The 6604-nt window shown below is 46.1% G+C and overlaps 1 long non-coding RNA gene across 1 annotated transcript in view; it reads left to right on the top strand.

The window, feature by feature from the left end:
* LOC308621021 overlaps positions 1-1725 on the top strand; it is a 32678-nt gene extending 30953 nt beyond the window's left edge. Inside the window, exon 5 of the long non-coding RNA XR_014016372.1 lies at positions 376-1725. This is a non-coding gene — a long non-coding RNA (uncharacterized lncRNA). The remainder of the gene's footprint in view (positions 1-375) is intronic.
* The last annotated feature ends 4879 nt before the right edge of the window (positions 1726-6604 follow it).

A 6604-nucleotide genomic window follows, 5' to 3' on the forward strand; every position in this document is an offset into this window, starting at 1 on the left:
AATCCTGACCCCATAGGATGAGTTCCCAGAGCCTGGTCTTGGGCACATACTAAAGGGTGGCCTCTGACCACCCACTTGGTGGACTGCTATTTGCAAACACATAATGAACAGAGGATTGCTATAAATGGATGGTAAGTTCTGAAGGAATCATCCCCCCAAACCCCAGCCACAGAAGGTTGACAGATGGTAGAGCAAATTTCCCCCAGGAGGGTGGGGCAGACTAACAGCAGTACAGCTCACAGAACTGGGGACCATGTACTATGCCTCCCCTTCCTGGATGACTCAGAGAGATGGAGAGGGAGGAAGGAGGAAACAGCCAGTTGTTGCATACACCTACCTCTAACACTGGTACGCTGTCTATATTCATTCATCCAGGCAGAGCAAGGCTTTGCCATTATAACATCATGGAAAGAAGAAAGAAGAATTATCCAACAGCAGAGGAAAGACTCCAATTGTCCCGAATCTCTGTACAGAAAATGTTGAAGGCAACAATCTCCCAAGAGAAATCAAAATAAAACAGAACAGAACTCAGGAAACTCAGTTTGGTATAATCGTAAAACTTCATTGATGCTAAATAAATTGCTTGCCTTTCTGTATACACACAACACTATCCGAATGAGAAATGAAGGAAACAACCCAGTGGACAATGACGGTAACAACACAAAGAAAATGCCTAGGAGACCATCTAACCCGTGACCTACAAGACTCGTAACTCAGAAAACGGGATGAGAGACATATTGATGAAAGACAATGAAGACAACACACACCCAAAATGGAATGATAGGTACTGCTCACGGACCAGAAGAGTACGTCCTGTGCAAATGATTCCACACTCTCGAGGAAATCCAAGAGTTGAAGCCATTCCTCTCAAAATACCTGTGGATTGTCTTAGACAAGTACAACCAAGAATTCCCAAATGTGTCTGGAAATACAAAAGACCCTCGAGAGTGTCCATACACTCTTCAGCAAGAAGTGCCGATTTCATATGCCTAAGCTCCCTGATTTCCAACTAGACTGCAAACCTACCATCAACAGTACAGCATGGTATTGACACACAAGTTATCCACATAGATGCAAGGAAGAGAATGGAGAGCTCCGAAGGAAAGCCAAACTTGTGCGATCAAAGGAGGTGAGAAAGTCTGATAGGGACAATATAGCCTGTTCCAATCATGGTCCTGGAAAAACTGGACCACTCCATGCATAAGCATCACACTGGATTCCTTTCTCGTGTAAACCAACAACAAGAACTTCACACTAAATCCACTACCACAATGTCAAATCTGAAGTCAGGCCAGGCCTAGAAGAAACCCATAGGCAGTACATTCTTGAACCTCAGCCTTAGAAGTATGTCTGTTAATCCATCTCCTCACGAAAGAGAAACAGAAGCACAATAAAGGCAGTTGGGGCTCCAGTCGACTGAAACGGGATTTCGATGGCAAAGGAAATGCATCTACACAAAGAAGAGACACTGGATCGAACGTGAGAAAACATTGCTTTGCAAACGATGAAACTGAAGAGGTGGCTCATCTGGAGAGCAGACCTAGAAGTTGGAAAACTCAAGCCTTTGAGAAGCAAAAAGCCTAAAGTATGCTGAACCCAACAATGTGTGTGTGTGTATGTATGTGTACCTGTAGTTATTCTATACATGATATACCTAGATTATATGTAATAAACATATTCTATATAAAGAATTTATTATATAGAATAAATTTAGGATACATAATATATATATGAAGGGCAGTATGTATTACATATTATACATATGTAATAATATACATATTACGTGTCATAAATTTTTCTACTTAATACTTATATAATAAATACATATAATGAATCATACATAGAGATACAAATTCGTGTTTGCTAATCTGAAAATACATGCATAAACCACAAGATCACAGGACAGAACTGAACAGAAGTCACAGAGTTTTCATAAGTCTGTCTGTAGGTTAGCAACAAGTCACAATGTCCATTCAGACTGGAGGGGTGGGAATATCGACAAGGATATGTGACCTGGAGGCAAGACTGCTGGGAGCCAATGCATGGGCAACCCACCCAGAGAACATGCAGGAGAACATGGAAAGTTGTATGCCAGAGGTGTCTATGTCTGTAGTTTCTTGATGTTCAGCCATCGCCTGGCACAATGGGGATGTAAGCCAGAGGACGAGTGACACTCCCGAGATACCAGAGCAGTCCCAAGCCAGTTTCACCTGGATTCTGTACTAGGCCAGCTCCTGAGACAGTCCTTCCATTGTTGTGTGCACCTGTGTTCCATGTCATACCAGCCCTCCATATGATACCAGCCTACTGGTTTCTCAGGAAATGTAGGTGCTTCTAGGCCTGTCAGCCTAATGCCATCCCTAGGATGTCGATGCCAGAATGAGTGCCAATTTACAGATGTTTAAATTCTGGAAGAGAAGCCCATGGTTTGGAGTGTGCCATATCCCTGATGACATGGAGGACAGCAGCCGGTTCTGAAAGCAGCTGTGTCCACAAGCCAGGGTCATGGCTCTTCTCATGTCGTGTTTGTGTCACTTTTCTGGGCCAGGGACCCCAGGAGTTGACCTACCTTCCCTGGCAATAGAGCCCAACAGAAACTGGAAGCAGGGGAATGAGGCATGGACATCCTAGAGGAGCCCACTTCCCAGGTCCCATGGCTGTATACATGGATCTGCTGTGTCCCAACATGCAGGGGCTGCCTCCTCAGGAATCGTCACAATCATGGTGAGCCTCCAGGGATGTTTACGTTGGGTCATGTCTTACGTGTGTTACCTTGTCCAGGAGGACCCCAAGGACAATCCTGAGAGCCCCAAACCAGTCCACCACCCTGATGCCACCAAGGTAGAAATTTGTCCCTTGCCTGGATTTGTGGAGTGATATCGGGGGTGGGTGTTCCTGTCCTGTGGAGAGGGTCTGCCTCCAGAATGGGTGGGTTTATGAGGGGAGAGAAGCCCAATGGACTGGACACATCCACAACCATGTCCCAAGCTGGCTGGTCTGCATGGAGTGAGCCCAAGCAGAGACCTTAACCTGAGGTTTATTCCAAAACTCTAGGTGGTTCTCTTTGGACACCGGTGGATATGTGATCCGAAATAGGTCTGTGCCTGACCTGGGAGCAGAAGGTCCAAAGGGCAGAAGAGCTATGATAATTGCAGGGTGTGTCCCACATCCTTCTGGTCTGGGTGGGCCCTTCTGCTGGTCATGGTCATGGTAGAGCCAAACGTTAGATATCTGTGAGGAGCTCACCAATGTGGACACACAAGGCCTCCTCCAGAATGTTGCTCCGAGTCACGCCACACCGCACCACACCCCCACAGCCCACAAGGGTGAGCGGCGGCTATGGAACTTCTGGCCATGGAGAGTTCCCTTTAACCATGGGCCCAGGGTCTATGGGGCCCAATCCTCGGCTACAAATATACCTCAACACAGCTGGATCTGACCTGGAGCATCATGTTAATCTTCCCCATGAGTCAGCTACAGGACCCAGAGCACACCAAGGAAGAGCCAAAAGGTGAGCAGGACGGGTATGAGTCCTGACCACACAGGGTGAGCTCCCAGAGCCTTGAATTGGACATGTACCAAGAGCTGCCTCAGACCACCCATCTGTTGGACTGCAATTTGCCAACACATAACGAACAGAGGATTGGTCTCAATGGAGGGAAAGGTCTGATGGAACCCTCACCCCACACCCACAACCACAGCCACACATGTTCCACAGATGGTAGAGCAAATTAAGCCCATGAGGGAGGAACAGAAGAACAGAGATACAGCTCACTGAGCTGAGGCCCATGACACCATGGCCTTGTCCTCCACTTGCTGGATAACTCAGAGAGATGGAGAAGGAGAAAGGAGGAGGCGGTCAGTAATTGCATACACCCACCTCTAACACTGGTATGCTGGCTACATTCATTCACCCAGGCAGAGGAAGCATTCTCCATAATAAACGCATGGAAAGAAGAAAGAAGAATTATCTGACAGCAGAGGAAAGACTCCAATTGTTCTGAATCTCTGCACAGAAAATGTTGAAGGTGACCATCTCCCAAGAGAAATCAAAATAAAACAGAACAGAAATCAGGAAACTCATTTCGATACCAGGGCACAAACTTCACTGACGCTACAGAAATTGCTTGAATTTCTGCACACACACAACACTATCCAAATGAGAAAGGAAGGAGACCACCCTGTGGACAATGACAGTAACAACAGAAAGAAAATACCAAGGAGACCATCTAACCCACTACCTGCAAGACATGTAACTCAGAAAACGGGAGGAGAGACACACTAATGAAAGAAAATGAAGACGATACACACAACATGGAATAATAGGTAGTGTTCGTGGACTGGAAGAGTCTGTCTTGTGCAAATGATTCCACACTCTTGAGGAAATCCAGCTAGTCAATGCCATTTCTCTCAATATACCCACGGATTGTCTCAGACAAGTACAATCCAGAATTCCCAAATGTGTCTATAAATGCTAAAGACCATAAAGAGTGTCCATATGCTCTTCAGCAAGAAGTGCAGATTGCAGACACCCAAGCTGCCTTCTCTCAAACTAGACAGCAAACCTAGCATCATCAACACAGCATGGTATTGGCACACAAGACATCCACATAGATGCAAGGAAGAAAACGGAGAGCCCCGAAGGAATGCCAAGCTTGTGCAGTCAAAAGAAGTGAGAGAGTCCGATAGGGACATAATATCCTGTGCAATGAATGGTCCTGGGAAAGTGGACTGCTCCATGCAAAACAATTACACTGGGTTCCTTTGTCATGCCACCACCAACAGGAAGCTCACAACAAATCGACTAAGGCAATGTCAAATCTGAAGTCAGTCCAGGCCTAGAAGAAACCTATAGGCAGTACATTCTTGAACCTCAGCCTTAGAAGCACTTTACCATCATCAAGACAGCATGGTATTGGCACACAAGACATGCACATAGATGCAAGGAAGAGCAAGGGGAGCCCCGAAAGAAAGCCAAGCTTGTGCGGTCAAAGGAGGTGAGAAAGTCCAATGGGGACAAGAAAGCTTTTGCAATGCATTGTTCTGGGAAACTGGACCTCTCCATGCAGAAGAAAAACACTGGATTCCTTTCTTGTGCCACCAACAATAAGGGCCTCACACCAAATCGACTAACAATGTCAAATCTGAAGTCAGACCAGGCCTAGAAGAAACGGATAGGCAGTACATTCCTGGACCTCGGCCTAAGAAGCATGTCTGTGGATCGGCCTCCTCAGGCAAGGTAAACAAAAGCATAATAAAGGCACTTGGGGCTCCAGTCGACTGAAAAGGGATTTCGACAGCAAAGGCAAAGCGTCCCCACGACAAAAAGGCAGCAGAGCGAACATGAGAAACCGTTGATTTGCAAACGATGTAACAGACGAGGGGGATCAACTGGAGAGCAGACGGAGAAGTCGCAAAATGCAAGCCTTCGAGACACAAAAACCCTAACCAAAGCTGAAACCTAACAGTGTGTGTGTGTGTGTATTTATGTGCACCTTTAGGTATTCTATACATAATATATCTAGATTACATATAATAAACATACTCTATATCAAGAATTTTTATATAAATAAGTTTAGGACAAATAATATATAAAAGGCAATATGTATAATATATATATTTCGTATCATAAGTTTTTCTACTTAATAGCTATATAATATAATGAATCATACATAGAGATACAAATACATGTGTGCTCACGCGTATACACATGCATAAACCACAAGATCACAGGAGAGAACTGAGTAGAAGTCACAGACTTTTACCAAGTCATTCTGTAGGCGAGGACCAAATCACAATGTCCATTCATTCTGGAGAGGTGTGGAATCCACAAGGATATGTGACCTAGAGGCAAGACTGCTGGGAGCCAAAGCATGGGCAACCCACCGTGGAGACCAAGAGGACAGATGTGGACATGAATCTACCTGCAACAGGAAGACTTGGAAGGTTGTATACCTGAGTGGTCGATGTCTGAAGTTTCTTGACATTCAGCCCTCGCTCGGCAGGATGGGGATGTAGGCCAGATGACGAGTGACACTCTCCAGATCCCAGAAGAGTCCCAAGCCAGTTTCAGCTATATTCTGTGCTAGGCCAGCCCCTAAGACAATCCTTCCTTGGTTCAGTGTGCACCTGTGCTCCATGTGATACCAGCCCTCCATGTGATACCAGCCTACAGTTTTGACAGGCACTGTAGGTGATTCTAGGTTTATCCGTCTAATACCTTCCTTTGAAGTCAATTCCAGAATGAGCGCCATTTATCAGATGGAGAGACTCGGGAGGAGAGGACCATGGTTTTTACAAGGCCACATCCCTGATGACATGAAGGAGAGCACCTGGTTCAGAAAGTTGCTGTGTCCACAGAGCCGGGACCATGGCTTTTCCCATGTCATGTTTGGGTCACTGTTCAGTGCCAGGGACCCCAGGAGATGACCTAACTTCCCTGGCAATAGAGCCCAACAGAAGCTGGAACCTGGGGAACGAGACATTGACATCCTTGCCGAGCCCACTCCCCAGATCACGTGGCTGTATACTTGGCTCTGCTGTGTCCCCATGTGCTGGTGCTGTGGTCTCAGGAAACAACACAATCAGGGTGAGTCTCCAGGGC

Source organism: Mesoplodon bidens (assembly GCF_964165515.1).
Source record: "Mesoplodon bidens genome assembly, chromosome: 1".
NCBI lineage: Eukaryota > Metazoa > Chordata > Mammalia > Artiodactyla > Ziphiidae > Mesoplodon > Mesoplodon bidens.